Raw genomic sequence first — 22,697 nt, 5'->3', positions numbered from 1 at the left:
ACCCGGACCAGTCTGTGATTATGAACATTTTCACCTCTGTTAGAGATCACTAAAAATCATGATAAAATTTACGAACAAACTAGACTCATATTCCAAACTCTCAAAATTTGAGGATTTGGATTTAGAGCTTTGATGAGTTTTCTATAAATTTTCTAAGAACAGTAACAGAAACTGTATTCAACGAAAAGTTGCTGTTAATTTCATTTCACCTTGTAACATGTTGAGCAAGGTGTATATCTTTATGTGATTATATGTTATTGCAATATATGACATTTTATCTTAATATTTAGACACACATCAGTTTACAAATGGATTTGGACATATAAAATATAAAGAATAACAAGTGATTATAATCAAAGTACAACCGATACATTCAAACATTTAATAAACTATTTTGAATATAGTTTGCATACATTACTACGTACTACCCTTGGTTGATAAACTATAATAGGTATAGTTTATGATACATTACATAACACATACATTTAAAAAGGGTACATTTATACAAAGGATATTTTCATTAAGCAAGGTACGGCCATACGGTACCAAGTTTTCATAACACGTAATTCCGTTAATGACTTTGTGAGACATTTACTTCAAATTACCATTAAGTCCTGTATTGTAACCAGAGTCTCCTTGAGGGAGAGCGTGATACTTGTGTATAGATCTATATTGGGTTTGACAAACCCACACCTAAACTGCATGCAACAGTTAGACCGATAGGTCTGGGGTGACAAATGTCATAACATTTTCCGACGCCTGAAGAACGTCGTTTTAGGCAACCTTGGTCATAGTATGGTTATAATAAACTCACATAAAGTATTAATAAACATTGGAATTTACGGGAACTTCATTAAAATTTAACGAGTTTATGTCGATTTAAACTTGCATTGTTTTACTATAAATATGACAAATTACTTGTACATTTCGGTCTTTGGGTTTTAAGACTACATTTACACATTAAGGAAAATATTGGATTTTCTAACACAAATACTACTTTTACAAACGAAAGGCTTTTAATAATACCAAACAAAAGCTTATGAACTCACCAACCCTTGTGTTGACACTTTTCTTTTCAAACAACTTGTATTCTCAGGAAATCATTAAACAGGTAACCAAGTGCATTTGAGGATGGGACGCTAAGGCGTCTACTATTTCATATTTTGTCAACATAATGTAATTGATTCGTAAACATGTAATTCATACAATGATGTAACTTTTTCAATTATATATATGTTGGTTGGGTTTGCTTGAATTACTATTACAATTGTTGTTATGATACTATACATGAAGTCCTCCACCCCCGGACATTTCCGCCATCCTTGGTTTGGGGGTGTGACAGATTGGTATCAGAGCACAGTTTATAGTGAATTAAGTATATCAAACCACATAAGATATACAAACTATAAACACAATTGGGACTAATAGTCTCTGATTTGTGCATTTTTCAAATAAATATACTCTTAGAAAATAAATGATTTTCTTGATTAAAGTATACATACATACATTACATGCTCGCATGGTATCATAACTAGCGAAAACATAAAGCAAAAGAAGAAGAGTTGAACATTTTGAGTATGCCTTAGTATATGTGGATTAAATCTGGGAAGGATATAGCCTGATCAACTATATCTGTCCGGGAATTGACTTGCATATACCGGGGGATGGTCAGGATGGACAACAAATCTAACAAACCTAATAACAGACTACAAAGGATACTTTAAGAACTCAAAACTAAACATTTACAAATACTATAGGAGTATTTTGTGTTACTATAATAAATTATCTGAGAATTAAATAGGTCTTTATTTATAGATCAATAGCTGCTAAGTGGATACGCTAAGGTCATATGTAACTAAGATGCTATAGACTTAGAATTTATGTATCTTTGTTTCACTTCCTGTCCTTGTTTGGTTGTGGTCTTGGAGTTAGGGTCATCTATTCGAAGGACTATTATATCTTAATCACATATGACTGGTATGCACTTTGCAACAAATTAAGTAACCGATAAAGATCATTTTAAAATATAATATATTAATTATGTCCCGACTAAATTAGTATATGTGAAACTTTTACAAACAGTCATATACTTGGAAACAAGGAAACTCAAATAAAATATTTTATACTTTCATTTTACCTCATAACCCAATGTATTGGGTCAATTAAAAGTATAAAATCGTATGTATCGTAAACATACCGGAAAACAACGTAATAATATACTTTATGTATAAAAGATTTCTCTTCCTATAAATATACTTTTACTAAAAGTACATTGGTTTACGACTTATGACAGAACCATGCCGCCAAGGAGAAGACCAAGACCTTCCGGCAACACAGCAACACCTCCTCCGCCGCTGCCTCCACAGTTTGATCCGGCGATGTTCCAGGCTGCAGTAACAGCAGCCGTAGCGGCCGCAATATCGCAGATAGGGACAAACGGAGCTGGTGGTTCTGGATCGGGTGCTACAAACTCTAACCACGGAGACAGTACGTGGCGTGCAAGAGAGTGTTCCTACAAAGACTTCACCAATGGCAAACCCGACAACTTCAATGGGAGCGGGGGAGTCATCACTTTAATGCAATGGTTTGAAAAGACCGAAGTAGTCTTTCAGGTGTGCTCTTGCCCCGAAGCGAGCAAAGTTAAGTTCGCAGCCTTCACTTTCACCGGCCGGGCCCTTACTTGGTGGAACTGCCGGATTAATTCACTTACTCTCGAAGTGGCTAGCTCCATAACCTGGGCAGAACTAAAAACGTTGATGATGAAGGAGTACTGCCCGAGAGGTGAGATTCAAAAGCTGGAACAAGAACTTTGGAACCTCAGGATGACGGGCTTCGACCTTGAAACCTACACCACCCGATTCAATGAATTGGCTCTCCTCTGCCCAACAATGGTTACTCCGGAGGAGAAAAAGGTGGAGCGATACCTTTGGGGACTGTCTCCCCAAGTGCAAAGTAGTGTCCTGGCTTCAAGGCCAACTACTTTTGACAGTGCCAGGGAGCTGGCACAACAACTTGTTGACCACCGAGCCGGTCATAATACTACAACCACCACCAATGATCAATCAAAAGGGGGAAATAACAAAAGGAAGTTCTAGAACCAAAAGAAGAGCCAACCAGCACAGGACCCCGCTAAGAAGCAACAAACTGTTGCTGTCCATGCTGCCACTAATGCTGCCACTACTGCACCACCGAAGCCATATGCTGGAACCCTACCCAAGTGCAACAAGTGCAACTTTCACCACAATGGTGCTTGTAGGGAGATGCACTGTAACAACTGTGACAGGAAGGGGCACACTGCTCGTTTCTGTAAAGCGCCGGCTCGACCAATCAACCAAGTCGCCAGTACGGGGGCAACCCGAACCTGCTACAACTGTGGAGACGCAGGTCACTTCAAAAGAAACTGCCCCAAAGCACAAGCCCCTAATGCTGGTGGAGTAGGAAGAGTCCTGGCAATAGGACATGGGGAAGCAGTCGAGGATCCCACGGTGGTTACCGGTACGTTTCTCCTCAATAACTCTTATGCATGCGTACTATTCGATAGTGGAGCGGAGAGGAGTTTCGTGAGCCACCAATATAAACAATTACTTGAACAAAATCCCCAATCACTAAAGGATACTTATGTAGTAGAAATGGCAAATGGGAAAGTAGAACGCACTAGCGATATATACTCAGAGTGTACTCTCACTCTAGACAACCATACATTTAAAATTGACCTGATGCCGGTCACCATAAAAAGCTTCGACGTAATCATCGGGATGGATTGGTTAGTTCCTCACCGTGCCGACATTCTATGTTACGAAAGGGCCGTTCGCCTGAATCTACCAAATGACGAAACCCTTCTCATCTATGGTGACAAACCTAGTGCGAATTTACAAATCATCTCATGCATCAAAGCCCAAAAGTATCTCCGGAAGGAGTACCACGCCTTCTTGGCCCACGTAGTAGACAAGAAACAAGACGTGAAAGACATAAAAGACATCCCCGAAGTGTGTAACTTCCCGGATGTGTTCCCAGAAGATCTTCCTGGTGTACCACTCACACGACAAGTCGATATCAGAATTGACTTAGTACCCGGAGCTACCCCCGTAGCCAGAGCTCCATACCGCCTCGCACCAACAGAAATGCAAGAGTTGTCCAGTCAGTTGAACGGGCTTTTGAGCAAAGGGTTCATCAGACCAAGCTTCTCACCTTGGGGAACACCAGTCCTTTTTGTAAAGAAGAAGGACGGATCCTTTCGCATGTGCATCGACTATCGGGAACTAAACAAACTCACCATCAAGAACCGATATCCTCTACCCCGAATCGACGACCTTTTCGACCAACTCCAAGGAGCAAATTTCTTCTCAAAGATCGACCTAAGGTCAGGTTACCATCAGCTACGAGTTCAAGAAGAAGATATTCCCAAAACTGCATTCAGAACTCGCTATGGGCACTACGAGTTTGTGGTGATGTCCTTCGGTTTAACAAACGCACCTGCGGTATTCATGGACCTAATGAATAGAGTGTGTCGACCCTACCTAGACAAGTTTGTAATCGTATTCATCGACGATATCTTGATCTACTCGCGAAACGAAGAAGAGCATCGCCTACATCTACGCCAAGTGCTAGAGACACTAAGAGCGGAGAAGCTTTATGCTAAGTTCTCTAAGTGTGAATTCTGGATTAGAGAAGTGGATTTCCTTGGCCATGTGGTAAGTGAGAAAGGCATACATGTGGATCCCTCCAAAATCAAGGCAATCGAGAATTGGTCAGCACCCAAGACGCCAACCGAAATTCGACAATTCCTTGGGCTTGCTGGCTACTACCGAAGATTTATACAAAACTTCTCCAAGATTACGAAACCACTCACCACCTTGACGCAGAAAGGTGTGATATTCAAGTGGGAAAATAAACAAGAAACTGCTTTCCAAACGTTAAAACAAGCCCTATGCAGCGCACCGATCTTGTCTCTCCCAGAGGGAACCGAGGACTTCGTAGTGTACTGTGATGCTTCGAATCAAGGCCTCGGATGTGTGCTCATGCAGAGAGGGAAGGTTATCGCGTATGCATCAAGACAGCTTAAAACGCACGAGGTTAATTATACTACGCACGACCTGGAATTAGGAGCAGTAGTATTCGCTTTGAAGATCTGGAGACACTACCTCTACGGCACGCAATGCACTATCTTCACTGATCACAAAAGTCTTCAGCATATCCTCAATCAGAAAGAGCTCAACATGCGACAGAGGAGATGGGTAGAGTTGCTGAATGACTACGAGTGCGAAATTCGTTATCATCCGGGCAAGGCCAATGTAGTGGCCGATGCTCTAAGCAGGAAGGAGTACTCGGGCCGCCGAGTAAAATCCTTAACAATGACAATCCATTCCCACCTGACCATACAAATCAAGGAAGCTCAACTGGAAGCTTTGAAACCAGAAAAGGTGGCAGGAGAGACTTTAAGGGGAATGGATAAAAACTTAGAAGTCAAGGATGATGGAGCACGTTATATCATGAACCGGATTTGGACACCGAAGTTCGGTGGACTCCGAGATGTCGTCATGAATGAAGCACACAAGACTCGATACTCCATCCATCCCGGGTCGGATAAGATGTATCTGGACCTCAAGAAATTATACTGGTGGCCGAACATGAAAGCTGAGATTGCTACCTATGTGAGCAAGTGCCTGACTTGCGCCAAGGTCAAAATCGAATACCAGAAACCATCCGGGCTATTACAACAGCCGGATATACCTGAGTGGAAGTGGGAACGAATAACCATGGACTTCATAACCAAGCTGCCTAAGACATCGGGCGGGCTTGACACTATATGGGTAATCGTAGACAGATTGACCAAATCAGCACACTTCCTACCGATAAAAGAAACCGACAAGATGGAGAAGCTGACTAGAACGTACATCAGAGAGATTGTACGACTCCATGGTGTGCCGATATCCATTATCTCCGATAGAGATAGTAGATTTACCTCACGGTTTTGGCAGTCTCTACAAAAATCATTGGGAACTAGGCTTGACATGAGTACGGCCTACCACCCACAAACCGACGGACAGAGCGAACGAACCATTCAAACGTTGGAAGACATGTTAAGAGCTTGTGTGATAGACTTCGGTAAAGCATGGGATACCCATCTACCGCTTATCGAATTCTCCTACAATAACAGCTATCATACTAGCATCAAAGTCGCTCCATTCGAAGCTCTTTACGGTCGCAAATGCAGATCACCCCTGTGTTGGGCTGAGGTGGGGGATACACAGCTAGCTAGAGGGCAAGTCTCTAATAGCACCCTCACTGACCCTGAAATCATAAGGGAAACCACAGAAAAGATCGTTCAAATTCGAGAAAGACTGAAAGCGTCTCGCGATCGGCAAAAGAGTTACGCAGACAAACGACGCAAACCCTTGGAATTCCAGGTGGGTGATCGAGTACTACTAAAAGTTTCCCCTTGGAAAGGAATGATACGATTCGGCAAACGCGGGAAACTAAATCCAAGGTACATCGGGCCATTCGAAATCCTTGCTAGGATTGGGCCAGTAGCATACAAACTTCGATTACCTCAGGAACTCGACAAAGTACATCCCACATTTCACGTGTCGAACCTAAAGAAGTGTTTGTCTGATGAGACACTCGTAATACCACTCGACGAAATCGAAGTTAACGAAAATCTCCACTTCGTGGAGGAACCAGTCGAAATCATGGATCGGGAAATCAAACGAACGAAACAAAGTCGTATTCCCATCGTGAAGGTCCGTTGGAACGCTAAACGAGGACCCGAATTCACCTGGGAACGCGAGGATCAGATGAAACAAAAGTATCCACATCTCTTCCCAAACTCTTGAAATCCCAGTCAAAATGAAAATTTCGAGACGAAATTCCTTCTAACGGGGGGATGATGTGACAACCGTCAAATTTCGGTCAAGTCAAAGTCAAACAAAGTCAACAAGTCAAACCGGTCAACTGCAATAACCCTTGTATGTTAGGGTTTACGTTATGTAATCACTGTACAATTCGCTATTTTAATGAGAAAACATCATTTGGAAAATTCATGTGTTTGATTTTCCTTAGCCTTAACAGTGCTAAACAACGAACCAAAGCGATAAAACACTATTGCACAATCATCGGGATTGTGTAGGACACTAAATCATGGCTTAACGGGGTTTACGGACCTTGCGTTTCAAAGCCAAACACTCAAAAAGGTCTCAAAAGAACTCTCTCTCAATCTCTTTCACTCAATCTCTCTCTATTAGAAATCTCTCCCAAATCTCTCTCAAAAGTTCCTTTAACTTTTTGTAATCATTCGGGTCATCACGACCCTTAACCGGGTCAAAAACCACTTGAAACGGGGTAAAAACGAGTAAAATAGCCTTAAGGACCCAAAACCGAAGCTTCAGGACCGAAGCCTCGCATCCGAAGTGCTCAGGACCGAAGCCTCGGACTGAAATGCTCAGGACCGAAGCCTCGGACCGAAGCCTCAGGACCGAAGCCTCAGGTCCGAAGCCTCAGGTCCGAACCTCGGCCCAAGACCGAGCAACTTCGCAGATTCAGCTTTTTTTCCCGGTTTTCGACTACGACTTCGTTTTAACTCCGTTTTTCATTATTTTAACGTGGGATTTTCACCCAAAACTTTATTTTATAAACTAAGGCCCCAAAATATATAAATCTCCAGGGTTTTTATAAAAATATATTAAAAGAATTAGTGGTTGAACTAATTATTGAGGGAATATTTGCTTTTCCTTAATTTATGGCAAAAGCAAACCACCACCACCTCACTCTATGATTAGCCACTCTTTCCCACTACCCCTTGTCTCCTTAGTGGACCTTTACACCCAATCTCCAGCTCTTCCCACATTCTAAGAGCTGGAGGATTGATCCTCTCTCCTCATTCTCCATAAAGTTCTTTCATTCTACACTTAGCAACCAAAGGACACTCTCCAAAATTCTCTCATCTTTTCTCTCAACTTCAAGAACTTCAAGGCTTTCTTCAGGGATTTCTTTCTTCAATTAGTAAGTATCTTCATCATTCATATAATTATTACACTCCATTCTACTCAATTCATTGATATCTTACACAAATTCCATCTTATTCGGTGTTAGATTCTCGAATCATCAAGACATCTTCTTAGTGTTCTTGGGTTGAATACTTCCTCTCTCTCACTTTCATCTACTGAAACCACATAAGGTGAGTTCATACCCCTACATTTACATATTTTTCTTAAGTTTTAAGGGGGGAATACAAGTAAAATCATCAAGAACACAATTAAACTTTTTCTAACAGATTACATCAGAAAAGATGGACTTTAATCACGGACTGTTTTGGTCAACTTAAATATTTTAGTTTTCAAAACTGTTCCAGGTGCAAGTAGTTCAAACTCTTAGCTTTAAAATGGCTACTTGCACATCTCCATATGATTTTTCTACAATTTATGGTGATTTTTACAAAACTGCCTGTCATTTCAGAGGCAAACCCGGACCAGTCTGTGATTATGAACATTTTCACCTCTGTTAGAGATCACTAAAAATCATGATAAAATTTACGAACAAACTAGACTCATATTCCAAACTCTCAAAATTTGAGGATTTGGATTTAGAGCTTTGATGAGTTTTCTATAAATTTTCTAAGAACAGTAACAGAAACTGTATTCAACGAAAAGTTGCTGTTAATTTCATTTCACCTTGTAACATGTTGAGCAAGGTGTATATCTTTATGTGATTATATGTTATTGCAATATATGACATTTTATCTTAATATTTAGACACACATCAGTTTACAAATGGATTTGGACATATAAAATATAAAGAATAACAAGTGATTATAATCAAAGTACAACCGATACATTCAAACATTTAATAAACTATTTTGAATATAGTTTGCATACATTACTACGTACTACCCTTGGTTGATAAACTATAATAGGTATAGTTTATGATACATTACATAACACATACATTTAAAAAGGGTACATTTATACAAAGGATATTTTCATTAAGCAAGGTACGGCCATACGGTACCAAGTTTTCATAACACGTAATTCCGTTAATGACTTTGTGAGACATTTACTTCAAATTACCATTAAGTCCTGTATTGTAACCAGAGTCTCCTTGAGGGAGAGCGTGATACTTGTGTATAGATCTATATTGGGTTTGACAAACCCACACTTAAACTGCATGCAACAGTTAGACCGATAGGTCTGGGGTGACAAATGTCATAACATTTTCCGACGCCTGAAGAACGTCGTTTTAGGCAACCTTGGTCATAGTATGGTTATAATAAACTCACATAAAGTATTAATAAACATTGGAATTTACGGGAACTTCATTAAAATTTAACGAGTTTATGTCGATTTAAACTTGCATTGTTTTACTATAAATATGACAAATTACTTGTACATTTCGGTCTTTGGGTTTTAAGACTACATTTACACATTAAGGAAAATATTGGATTTTCTAACACAAATACTACTTTTACAAACGAAAGGCTTTTAATAATACCAAACAAAAGCTTATGAACTCACCAACCCTTGTGTTGACACTTTTTTTTTTCAAACAACTTGTATTCTCATGAAATCATTAAACAGGTAACCAAGTGCATTTGAGGATGGGACGCTAAGGCGTCTACTATTTCATATTTTGTCAACATAATGTAATTGATTCGTAAACATGTAATTCATACAATGATGTAACTTTTTCAATTATATATATGTTGGTTGGGTTTGCTTGAATTACTATTACAATTGTTGTTATGATACTATACATGAAGTCCTCCACCCCCGGACATTTCCGCCATCCTTGGTTTGGGGGTGTGACAGAGATGCCCAGGTTGAGGGCATGCGACCGGAGAACTGGAGGTTGGAAAGGATCAAGGGTGAGAACACCCGGTTTGTGCAGGATAGCCGAGGATTATTGACCCGGTGCGGTCGGGTATGGGTTCCGATGTCTGGTGGAGTCAGACAGACAGTCATGGAGGAGGCTCATAAGTCTCACTTCTCTATTCACCCGGGGGCCACCAAGATGTACATGGATTTGAGTTTGAGCTACTGGTGGCTGTGCATGAAGCGAGAAATCGCTTGGTACGTCGAGAGGTGCTTGACCTGTAGGATGGTCAAGGTCGAGCATCAGAGGCCGCATGGCAAGCTGCAGCCCCTGGAGATTCCCATGTGGAAATGGGAACAGATCACGATAGATTTTATTACCAATCTGCCGAGAACGACAAAGGGGTTTGATGCTATATGGGTCATCGTGGATCGATTGACCAAGAGTGCCCATTTCTTGGCCATACGGGAGAGTTCGTCGGCTAAGAAATTGGCCGACATATATGTCCGCGAGATCATTGCTTGCCATGGGGTTCCGGTCTCCATTGTCTCCAACCGGGATGTTAGATTTACCTCCCGCTTCTGGCAGAAGTTCCACGAGGAACTGGGCATGCGGTTGCACTTCAGCACAACATTTCACCCCCAGACAGACGGCCAGAGCGAGCGGACCATTCAGACCCTCGAGGATATGTTGAGGGCGTGTGTCATTGACTTCGGTGGGAGCTGGGATTCCCACCTACCGCTTGCATAGTTCGCCTACAACAACAACTATCATTCCAGCATTGGCGCCCCGCCTTTCGAGCTGTTGTACGGGCGAAGATGTCGCACCCCGGTTTGTTGGGGTGAGGTCGGACACAGGGTGATGGGTCGGATGGAGGTGGTTTTGCAGACTACCGAGAAGATTCAGCAGATTAGGCAGCGGCTGCAAAAACCGCTCAGAGTCGGCAGAAGAGTTACGCCGACCGGCGCCGATCTGAGTTAGAGTTTCAGGTCGGTGATATGGTACTCCTGAAGGTCTCGCCCTGGAAGGGTGTGATCCGCTTCAGGAAGAGGGGAAATTGGGTCCCCTATATATTGGGCCGTTCAGGATCATTGCCAGGATTGGCAAGGTGGCATACAGGTTAGAGCTTCTGGAGGAGCTTAGTCGGATTCACAGCACCTTCCACGTTTCGCAATTGTGAAAGTGCATTACGAAACAGGAGGCGGTGGTATCACTGGATGACATTCAGGTCGATGAGCGTCTGAACTATGTTGAGAGGCCCGTGGCCATATTAGAAAGGAAGGTGAAGATTCTACGGAACAAGGAGATACCTTTGGTGAAGGTACAGTGGGAACATCGGAGGGGGTCCGAGTGGACGTGAGAGCCAGAGGCAGAGATGCGGGAGCACTATCCGGAGTTGTTCGCCGTGGCAGAATTCGAGGACGAAGTCTAGTTCAAGTAGGGGAGAACTATAACGCCCCGATTTCAAGGTCTACTCGACGAGTTGGTTGCCCTACTCGTCGAGTAGCAGCGGGTTTGTCCGCGTGTTTTAGTGACCTACTCGCCGAGTCCAAGAAGGGACTCGACGAGTAGGAGCTGGAGGATGAAACCCTAATTTCCGGGGTTTTGCACCCTATTTAAAGGATCATTGCCCTCCCCCAGCCTCCCCTTTACTGCTTCTTGTCCCTCTCAGACCCTAAATCGAGTGTGTGTGTTCTTTTGGTGTGTTCAAGCTTGGAGGAGGAATTTTAGAGGAGAAAACACTTTAGGAAGCAAGGAAATCAAGGCTAGGAACTCGTGGGGAGCTAAGAGATTCATCAGTTGTCACTCTCTGGAAGGTATTAAGCTGTTTCTTTGGATCATCTCTCTTTTAACCTCTTTTGCATGAGTTTTAAGAAAGGTTTCTTGTGCTTAAGCCAAGATCTGAAGTTGTAACTTCAGATCTGGACTCCCCTTGACCTCTAGATTCATAAAGTCATCAGCTTTGCCTAGAATGAGCCTTCCCTCAAGGGTGTAACTTCATTGCAAGCTTAGTTTTGTTATTTTAGGGTCTTAAAAGCCTTGCATGCACGTAAAGTTTGCAACTTTACGTGATAAGCATGCCTAAGGAAGTTGGATATGCAATTTGGAGCCTTGGCATGGCTTAAAAAGTGACTGTATGGTTGAAGGACTGAAGGGACTCGGCGAGTCATATGAAGATGGGCATGGACCCGACGAGTTGGATGAACAACTCGGCAAGCCCGATGAAGATTGTCGTAGACTCGACGAGTTGGATGAACAACTCGGCGAGTCAGTTAGGGTTGCCCAATTAATGGATGCGTGTGGACTTGTCGAGTGCAAGAAGGAAACCCGACAAGTAGCCGTGGAGCTTCGACCACGAGCCTTAGGAACTCGACGAGTCACTCTGGTGACTCGGCGAGCGGACAAGTATTGAAAGAAACTCGGCGAGTAGATGAGGGTACTCGACGAGTTGAGGTCAACATGGACTGTTGACCTTGACAGTTGACTTTGACTTTGACCATGGGTTGACTTTTGGACTTTCGGGGGGGGGGGGGGGGGGGGGGGAGGTCATTTTGGGAACTTATGAACATGGTTATATGGCGATTATAGGTGGTGGGGTTTTCGGCAGTGATTCGAGAGGGTGAGCTTATCTTTCGAGTCGACATTTGCAAGGTGAGTTATCCTCACTATATCAATAGGGTCTAAGGCACCAAGGCCGGCCCTTTATATATTGTATCGGGATGATGGCATGATATGTTTATTGATGACATCCTGGTAGTTAGGATAATGGTGTGCTTATGCTTAGCGACCTGGTTAGGTCAACGTCCTGGTTATAGGATAATGCTATGTTAGTGACCGGTTAGGTCTGTATCCCGGTTATTGGGATGCTGCTATGATTAGTAATATGTTAGATCGGTTTGACTGTTATATGATATGAGCTAGCGTATGGTATTTATGTGCACATGTTCGTTGATTGGGGGTTGGGTTGAGGCGTTCCTGCTTTGTGATGTAGGCCAACATACCCGGGGAGCAGTCCGGATAGGCTGTAGGCCCTGCGAGGCGGTCCACTCATGCCGAAGGCTCGGGAGCGGTCCAGATAGGCTGTAGGCCCTGTGAGGCGGTCCAGTCAGGCTGAAGGCTCATTATGCATGCTGATCTGAAAATGTTATTTGTTGCGGTTATTTTGGTATGGAGTTGGTATTTTGGGGGAGCTCACTAAGCTTTCGGGCTTACAGTTTCAGTAAATTGTTTCAGGTACATCAGGGGATCGCAGCAAGGCAAAGGCATGATCGTACAGCTCCTCATGATTTTTTTATGTTTCTGGGAAAACTCTGATGTTAGATATTTTGAAAACAACTTTGTAATGATGATTGGTTTTTAAATGTTTTGAAAAAGTTTTAAATTGGCATGAAATTTTTGGGTGTTACACAAAAGGCCTTAGTAGAGAGAAAGTTCTCTTCAAATCGAGGGGTATGGGCTTAAAGCCAACACAATGAGTCACCACCTGGTGGAAACATAACCTAGCAACATTTAAGATCCCGTGGTCTAGGTTCAATAGGACAACAAGTTGGAGGAGACTAAAAGTAGCACTAACACAAAGGTATGCTCATTCCTATGATATTATTTTATGTTTTTCCGTTGATAATATAGGGATGAATCTTTATTCTTAATAATGTTGATAGCTTTTATAGTGGAACGGTGCAAATTGTTCCATATTAGTATTACCTATATGAGATGGATGTGAGGTCGCCTATTTAGAAGCTGATATGACTAAGCTCTCTAAAAGTCTCATGAAGAAAGAATTGTTCACAATCGAAATGAACATAATAGTAAGAAATGATCTATGTTAGATATGATATGTATGATACTACTTGTTTTGATTCCAGTACACAAAATGATTAGTTCAAGAATCTAGTTCACTACATACAAAGTTGATGCAAGTAGTATTCACTATGAAAGGTTCAAGTTTAACAACACCTATTTAGATGCATGTCATATCTTACTTCCTTTATTTGCATATCAAAGTTCTCTTATTTTATATTCAAATGTGGGGTATTCTTGGAGATTGAATTGGAATTGGGGGGGGGGGGGGGTGGGGTGGGGGGGGGGGTTATTGTTGGAACTTTGTTGATAAGAAATACCTTATGGGACTTGTCCCACATTGGAGGAAAGAAGAAACATTTTATTATTTATAAAGCTTTATTCTACAACTTTACTAATTAGATCAAAAGCTTCGACTAAAGGGTTTGGGTTCGATTTGGTGATTGGGCTAGTCAAAGTGGTCATGAAAGTCTTGGATTCATATTAATATTTAATGGTCAAAGATTTGGTTGGGGCTCTTGGGGTCTCCTTGACTAATTATATAAATTGTGATTTTGACTTTTATTTAATATTAAATCTGTTAAAAATTTGGTTTAACTGTTTTTAACAATTATTTTGGTTTTAGCAGTTAATTGATGGAAGACATTTATTAACTATCAATAACAGCCTATATGGATCACCAAATACAGATTTCAGTGTTAGACAAAATCACATTCTTATATTTTTGAACTCTTCATTCATGATGGGAACATAAATAATTTCATCATAATCAAGATCTTGTATTGATTAGATTGTTGTATCCTCAAGGCAGCTCTTTAACCTAAAATTTCGGTCCTAGGACACTGCTAGACATTTTTCAATCTACAATTTTGAGTTTGTAATTATGTTATAAACATCAACATTCAAGTATGTATTATGATTTGTGAAATCTTTGATATATCTATAAATTCGATTTGTTTATATTTATGTTCATTTCATGTTTTATCTTAGTATCTATCCTTTTAGTAATTATCTTTTTTGAATATCTCTGTGTTTGTGTTGGACCAACTCCTAAAATGCTTTAAGTCTTTAACAATATACAACTTTTAGTTCTGACCCATTAAGATATACATACTTATCGTTTTAATGAAGTTATGTGTTTATCCATTTCATCATCAGGTATTGCAGGAAATCCTATAATATGTTAAAACTGTTCCTGAGGCTTACACTAGTTATAGATTTATACATTTCTGATTTCAACTTCTAGAGAATATTGAGTATGTCAAAATTGTTGAGTTTTTTATAATTTGATTATATGAAATAATTTTTTTAGGGCAAGGTTTAGGTACTTTATGCCTTTTTTTTATTTTCCCCATCAATAGCCTAGATGCAAATCCTTTTGAATGTATCTTGGTGCACCTTCACGTCTAAAATTCCATTTAAAATGGTATTTTGGTGCACATGCAAGTTTGAAATCACTAGTTGAATGCCAATTTTCTAAAAATTTGACCTTATGAAATCATTGCACACACATGTTTGAAATTATATAATTCTAATGTTTGTTTTATTCTTTGTTTGTGCAAAACTAGCAGTTGTTGTATCTACCTTCAAATGCATGATGCTCGATAACATTTGAACAACATTAACAATTACTTTGAACAACATACAAGTTAGGCAGAGTATATTTATGCTTTTGATAGTACTTTGAACAACATACAAGCTAGGCAGAGCAATATATTTATGCTTTTGATAGCCTCAAATTTACCGATAATTGAACTTAACAATAATGGAGCAAAATAGGTACTTCTTTGTCTGTGTCATAAGAACTTAATGGAATGGATAAACACATAACTTCATTAAAACGATAAGTACGTATATCCTGTATAAAGTGTTATTTCACAATACAAATTACACTTTACATCATACAGTTCAAAATATTTCATGTTTTACTAACAAATTGCTACTTGAAATTAAAAAAAGGTGGTGATTAGTTCAGAAGACTTAAAAATTAACCTTTCGATTCACCAACATCAAATAGGTATAGTAGATAAGTAACTGTGGGACACTAGTGATCTTCCTATGTTCCCAAGGTATTTTTCATTTATTTCTGCATTACAGCATTTTCCTTTCGTTCAATTCTTTTGTAGCATTCACCTTACAAAAGTTAACTTTTCCAGTTGCATTTGTTATTATTTGGTTTATCAGCTTATTTGGTTCTAATATTTTTTTTGGTTTTCTTATAATAGCAACATACTTTTAAATGTATAGTTTGGTGGTGAATCAACCAAAAAGAATGTAATGGTACTTTTAAGTCAAAATGACAATGTATTTATATTTTCAACCCAAAATTACAATTTATTTTCATTAACCCAAAACCTTATCTCTTTTACTTAAAATATCTATTAAATCCTCATTTCACTTACATTCTACCGGAAAATATCGTTTTAAAAATCATTCATGCTATATTTTTTTATTTAAAATGATTAAACATTCATGTGTGCATTTCTGTATTCTGTCTTTTGTATGGGTGTATTGTTATCAACGGTGTAGTACACTAGTTTCAACATAGTATCTACATAAACTCACAAAATCTGTCTTTTTAATTTCTTGTTCATCACATACATTATATGAATTCCAGCTCAAGGAATAATTAGGTTTTTCAACATAATGTCAGAAACAAGTAACCCCAGAAATATATCATAAACTAACAAATCAACATGATGTCTTTATTCTTTACCCAAGTTTGGGCACAAAAATGGAAATGATCTAACACTATTTAGAAGTGCAGCGTGTAGAGATTGCCTTGATGTCATTACCTTGTCTCTGATCAAAAAAGAAAGTTGTAGGGGGAAAGAGACACCTTCAAAAACGAAAAATCATGCAGCAGCATCTTTAAATGCAACATATACAGAGATTTTAATGAAAAACATTCAAAAGAAAATGAAAAATAATGATTAAAAACTTATGAAAAAACAATCATGCATAACTTACCGACAACTGGGTAGGTCAATAATCTCCGCAATCATAGACAGTCCAATCTTCACCGTCAATACCATTCAAGCCATCGTAATAAATATCTTCTTCACATATCACGCAGTACATATCATTTTCAATTATGTATAGACATCCTTCAACAGAATCTTCAGGTAGCTTTAGACACCTAATCTTTTCGGAGCATTTTTTCCCCACGCCACCTTTGAGATCAATGCACAAGCACTCGCGCAAGTCAAGGGATTGAAGATGAGGACAACCATCCAGAATCGCCTGCAACCCAATATTTGTCATGTTGTTTCCAATGAGTTCAAGTCGCCTTAACTCATGTAAGTTTTCTCCAATAGCTACAGCTGTCCTATTACGGATGATTAGAGACTTCTCATCAGTGCCTCCATGCCAAAACTTACAAGTTCCTTGATTCAGTTTCAGTGTTTTTAGCATTGGGCAACAACGGCCAGCAGTTTCGATAGCTTCTGTAGAGATTGAGTTCCTCCAACATTGGAAATTTTTTCAAAGCTTGTCACAATAGCGACTTACAAATTCACTACAAAAAATATGCCAATTAGTAACCAAAACGAAATGGTCACTAACAATAGAATGAGTCGTCACTAAATGATTTAGTGACCAAAATTTCGGTCGTCACTTTTCGTCACTATAGGTCCGTCACAAAACCAATTTAGTGACCAGATATAAATATGATCACTAAACAGTGACAAAAATATAGTCGTCACTAAATCTGTGACGACCAGCTTCGTCACTAAATGTTGTCACTAATCATTGAAAGTCGTCACTATTTTATCTACTTAGTGACCAATAAAAGTCGTCACTGTTTTATCCGATTAGTGACCATAGAAAATGGTCACTGGTTTATCTAATTAGTGACTATAACAGGTCGTCACTGATTTAGCCTTTTAGACAAAAAAATGGTCAATAATTAAGAAAATATTGAAATATTAAATGTCATTTTTAAAATGAAATATAATAATATCCAATTAGACAAAAGACAAGGCAAATGCTATAAATGTTTATAATACAACAACAATAACCAAATAAATCTTCATATAAGAACGAATGATTTCCCACCTAAATTATACATGGAATTATAGAGTTGCTAACACCACAAAAGCAAAATAGAAGTAATCAAATGAAAAGTTCCATTTGTTGGGCATCCTTATGGAATACTTTTCAGACTCCTGCAAAATACAATGATAAAATGGTCATTTACCAAATAGAATGGTCAAATGGTTTCTAAATAGAAGGGTAAAATGATCATTTGTTCAGACAAGAGTAAGATACTATTTCTTTTGTGAGTAAGCATTGTTTCTAAATACAAGGATTAAACGGTCATTTAATCTAACAAAAGTAAGATATTGTTTCCTTGTTAGCAAGCATTGTTTTTAAATAGAAGGGTAAAATGATCATTGTACATGGGACAGGAGTCACAGGACAAGCTTTTATGGATATTTTTTATAATGAGGGTAAGGGCATTTTCGTCTTTTGCTCAAACGGGACATTGAGTTTAATTTTTTTCCGTTATGTCGTTGGCTGAATGGATAGTGTGATGTTTGTCTGGATAATGTGCTGTATACGTACGGTCTGTTTCTTTTTTAGAATGAATATAAAGCGTATGAACAAGACTAAATGACCATTTTACCCTTACTATCCAAAAAAACAAATTTCAAAATATGAAAAATAAAAAAAAAATAAAAAGCAAAAAAATCATACTCATGACCACAAAGGGTGTGAACATATGCAAATCTTGTATTCAGTTGTACTGCACGTTGAAAGTTCTTAAGAGCAGTTTCATGGTCTTTTTGCATACTAGAACAATTTCCCATTGCACACCTTTCACATTTATATTTAAAAAAAAAGTAAATAAAATATAAAAAATATTTCCTTATAGAAGAGATAACTCAACCACTAATATATTTTATTAAAAAATGGTTACCATGATTGAGGGGCTAAGCGATCCTTTGATATTAGCTCTTGTGCCAAATAACTCAACCTCATATCCTCCTTCAGGTGCTACAACATACGAGACTAAAGATTATGTCAAATAACCATTTTGCCCTCTGGGGGTTTAGTTATAGTGTTATAATATCAATGAGAACTTACATATCCATTCCTTCTAAGCTATAAGGAGAAGCCAATCTGGCATTGCTAAAGGCACGCTCAGCTTCTAGATAATCAACCAATTCAAAATGAGTTTTTCCCACCTGCGGTTAAAATTACCAAAATACCCCCCAAAGTGAGATTTCCATTAATATCAACTTAAAATATATTTACAGAAAAAAAACATGGAACAAATACCATATATATATATATATATATATATATATATATATATATATATATATATATATATATATAGATCCGGTAAGAAATTTTTTTTGGTAGGAAGTTAAGAAGTTTTTTTTCTACATATTTTTTTGACCAACAAAATAAATGAATCACTAGATGATTCATTTGTAAGATGATTCACAAGAAAAAATTCCCAAAAAAACATCTTTATGATTCATTTTTAAGTAAATTAAGAAAAAATTCACTTTTATGACAATTTTAGTGAATAACAACAAAATCATTGTATAAATGAATCATCGAGATGTTTTTTTGAGAATTTTTTCTTGTGAATCATCTTACAAATGAATCATCTAATGATTCATTTTGTTTGTTCGCGAAAAAAATATGTAGAAAAAAAACTTCTTACCTTCCTACCAAACATTTCCTTCTTATTTGATCTTGACTCTATATATATATATATATATATATATATATATATATATATAAACATTAATTTACCTGAGAGAGAACCCAGCCTGTGTTATATTGCTTATGAGGAAGCTGAAGAAACACATCAAGTGCATCCTGTTTCACAAAACTTAGTCATCAGCAAATTACATCACTAAAAAAAGGACTTCTTTTTAAGTATTTTACTTTCGTTTCTTTTTATTCCAGGATTCTATATAATAAAAGTACCTGACACCGATATTATATTGAATTGGTAGTTCTTGATACTACCAATTTAGTTTACTCCATGACTTGCAAACTCTGCTGAATGCAAGGAAATCAATGACTCCAAATTTCATCATAACTAATACAAGCACGTCATGAGGAAGATCTGTCCAAGGTGCCACACCACTATTGATTGTAATCCTGCTACATGCCTCATCATACTTCTTTTCTGTACATGCATCATCATACTTCTCTTTTCTACATGCATCATCATACTTCTTTTTTCTAAGCATACTCCTTGTCTTACCCATTCTTACACTTGGAGAAAAGAAATAAACATTCAAGAACTTCGTATAAGAAAAGAAAAAAAAGGTCTGATTATCCTGTTTTTAATTAAATACTTATCTTACTGTCAATTCACTCAAAATCATAAAGCATATATATACAAGTGGAAGAAATGAATGCTCGTAACAAAAGGCCAAATCCAATCAAGCTCTAGACAATCTAACAAACTAAGGAAAATCACTTATCTGCACACTATTTTAAAAATAATCAGTTTCATATTATCATATGGGTTATGAATTATGACCCAATTACCCTGATTAAAAAAAAACAGAGCTATTGGATTAAGCAGAAAATCAGGAGAAAAGAGACTAATATAATATTAATCTTTCAAGATTTCATCAATAATCATATATGGATTTGTATTTAAACTAATAAGACTTAGAATATCATGGAAACCATGTTTATTAGTGATTAGAAACCAGAATCATCTAAAACTGAAATAGATCAATCCATGTTTATTAGTGAGCAGTACAAAAACATAGACTTATTGACACTTTAAACCGAATATCATGCATGAAAATCATTGATATTTATGAACATTCAATTTCAAAGTTGGAGTAAATTATATTATTTGTTCGGTATGTATAAGAGCATCTATTTTAGAGTTTGTTACTATTCACAATAACCAACTTTGAAGTTATTAAGAAAAGGATTACACTGTGTTATATTGCTATTTCTTGCAAAGTTTGTTAGTTCTTGATACTACCTGACACCGATATAGACACATTTATCCCTTAATCCCTTAATCCCTGCCCTCCATACATGAAAACTTCATTAAGACATTAACTTCCAATTTCCTTTGTGATACTTGTAAATTGTTGATTCTGATGATTTATTCCATAAACAAACACTTTTATTTGTGCTAATTACATTGGATACTGTTAACTATAACACTTCATGTATGCATTTAGGTATAATTGTTTAATTTACACGTTAAAACATGATCAATAGCTACAAAAAATTGAACACAAACCCAAGAAGTGCACCTGGTGAAAAAAAATGCAAGGGGTGCGTATTCTTCCACAATCATTTTCTCCACTTCATACCCTCCCCACAAAACAGGATCTTGGACATTCTGCACAAACATCACATCATGGTGAAGGGCATCTTAGTCATTTAGCTAAAAGTCCATTTCAAATGATTTACAAGCATTTGTAATACATATTTGTGCAAAAGGATTGCTCTAATTCAAGGGTATATAAGAGAAATCGAGAGTACCGAAACACTTTGTAACACCGGTTAGCTTTCCCACAAAAACCTTAGAACTAAAAACTCCTTCCAAATGATTGAAACGCATTGCAATCTCCTCATCATCAAATTCTAGAGGGGTGTGATAAATAAACAGATTAGCACCAGGTAGAGTATCCATATAACAAAATATAGTAGAAATTTTAGCCGTATACAGAAAGTTACCTGATGTTTGTATTCTCCTTTCTCCTTAATTTAATAAAAACCTCAAATAAAGTGGAAACAACTGAAGCCTTGGCGAGTGACGTACTATCAAGGATGGTAAATTAATGAGCTGATGATCATCCTTTGACAAGCATTTAATCGAACAGATGGAGTGCAATTGATAGCACAAAGATGTCTAAGTTTTTCTTATAGAAGGTACAAAGTTCTAATCAGAAAATTCTTCAAATTTTGTAAAACCACCTAATTTATATGAAGTTTTAATCAAAATATTCTCCAATTTAGAAAAAAAGGCCTAAATTATATGAGGTTTGAATCATAAAATCCGTCCTACTACAAGCTTCATACCTGGAACGAACTATTCCATTTTTGAACAAAAAGGCTGTCGATTTCAGAACTCTGCGTCTTTCATTGTTATGCTTGATGTTAGGTAGAGACGACTGAAAGTGGAAACAATAATGGTGATGATGTTGATGATAGGAAAGATATGGAGAGAAGTCGAGAGTTTACGCTTACTATAAAAGAAATGAGCCCTAATTTTGAGAAAAGCTACCAGATGACTAACCTGTACGTCGAAGCTCTTGTGTTGCGCTCTAATTAGAAAAGCGCCGACTAATGAAGAAATCTGTCACGCAGTGTGTGGTTGAAGCGGTCGATAAACATCAAGCACCGAGTAATTCAATTGGACCAAATAGATGTCCGCCATGACAGAAGCATGGTACAGGAGGATGGTGACTGCGGTATGAGCTAAGCCTGAGGCAGGAAGCTGCTTGCAAAAGGATCTACTACCGCCGTCTGATCCATCGGAGGGTTGTGAAGGCGCAACCACTGGATCCTCTGATATATTCCAATCTAATGGCGCAGAAGAACAAGGAGACATGCGAAAGATGATAGAGAGGGGATGAGACCGGAGACATAGCGAGGTCCGTAGGCGGTCGACGGGAGAGGGTGGAGCGCGACGGTAGACCGGATAGAGAGGTGCGTCTGCGTCGATTTAGGGATGATTATGTCAACATTTGTGTTTATTTGATTTCTTTTAATGGTTGTGAAAGGCTTGTGAGTTGGGTCGGATAGTGTATGTTTCAATGGGATCAATTTCATGGGTCGGGTCTTGCTAACGATACCTGGTGATGTAAGGATGTTTCTTTACAAAGTAGGGATGTTATTCGGGTCGGAACCGAACCGAACCGATCCGAACCCGAATAAACCGAAAACCGAATAAGGGTAATTGTATGAACCGAAAACCAAACCAAATAAGCAATACGAGTTCGGTTCGGTTCCGACCCGAATAACCCAAATAACATTTATAAGATGATTAAGGAGCCGAATAACCCGAATAACCCAAATAACATTTAGAATGTGACTATAAATATTGTATTTTGTATGACTTTTGTAGCTTATGATTCATAACA

General features: G+C 38.3%; 1 long non-coding RNA gene across 5 annotated transcripts; it reads right to left on the bottom strand.

Moving 5' to 3' along the window:
• Positions 1–17,509: 17,509 nt before the first annotated feature.
• LOC145137820 (uncharacterized) lies at positions 17,510–22,288 on the bottom strand. 5 transcript variants are annotated; one of them, XR_013721243.1, is made up of 11 exons: positions 21,851–22,288; positions 21,634–21,725; positions 21,289–21,372; positions 21,094–21,195; positions 20,862–20,950; positions 19,555–19,848; positions 19,378–19,443; positions 18,694–18,794; positions 18,527–18,618; positions 18,304–18,423; positions 17,510–17,771 (listed from the first exon to the last, which is right to left on the bottom strand). It is a non-coding gene; the product is annotated as an uncharacterized LOC145137820 (long non-coding RNA). The 5 variants fall into 5 exon arrangements; XR_013721245.1 differs by having other exon boundaries at positions 19,555–19,842; XR_013721244.1 differs by having other exon boundaries at positions 19,555–20,950; positions 21,289–21,528.
• Between the last annotated feature and the right edge of the window lie 409 nt (positions 22,289–22,697).

This window comes from Lactuca virosa, chromosome 9, assembly GCF_052849685.1.
Source record: "Lactuca virosa cultivar CGN04683 chromosome 9, Lactuca_virosa_CGN04683_v6, whole genome shotgun sequence".
Taxonomy (NCBI): Eukaryota; Viridiplantae; Streptophyta; class Magnoliopsida; order Asterales; family Asteraceae; genus Lactuca; species Lactuca virosa.
Note: the sequence above shows the minus strand (reverse complement) of the source record. Positions and strands in the feature narration are given on the sequence as shown.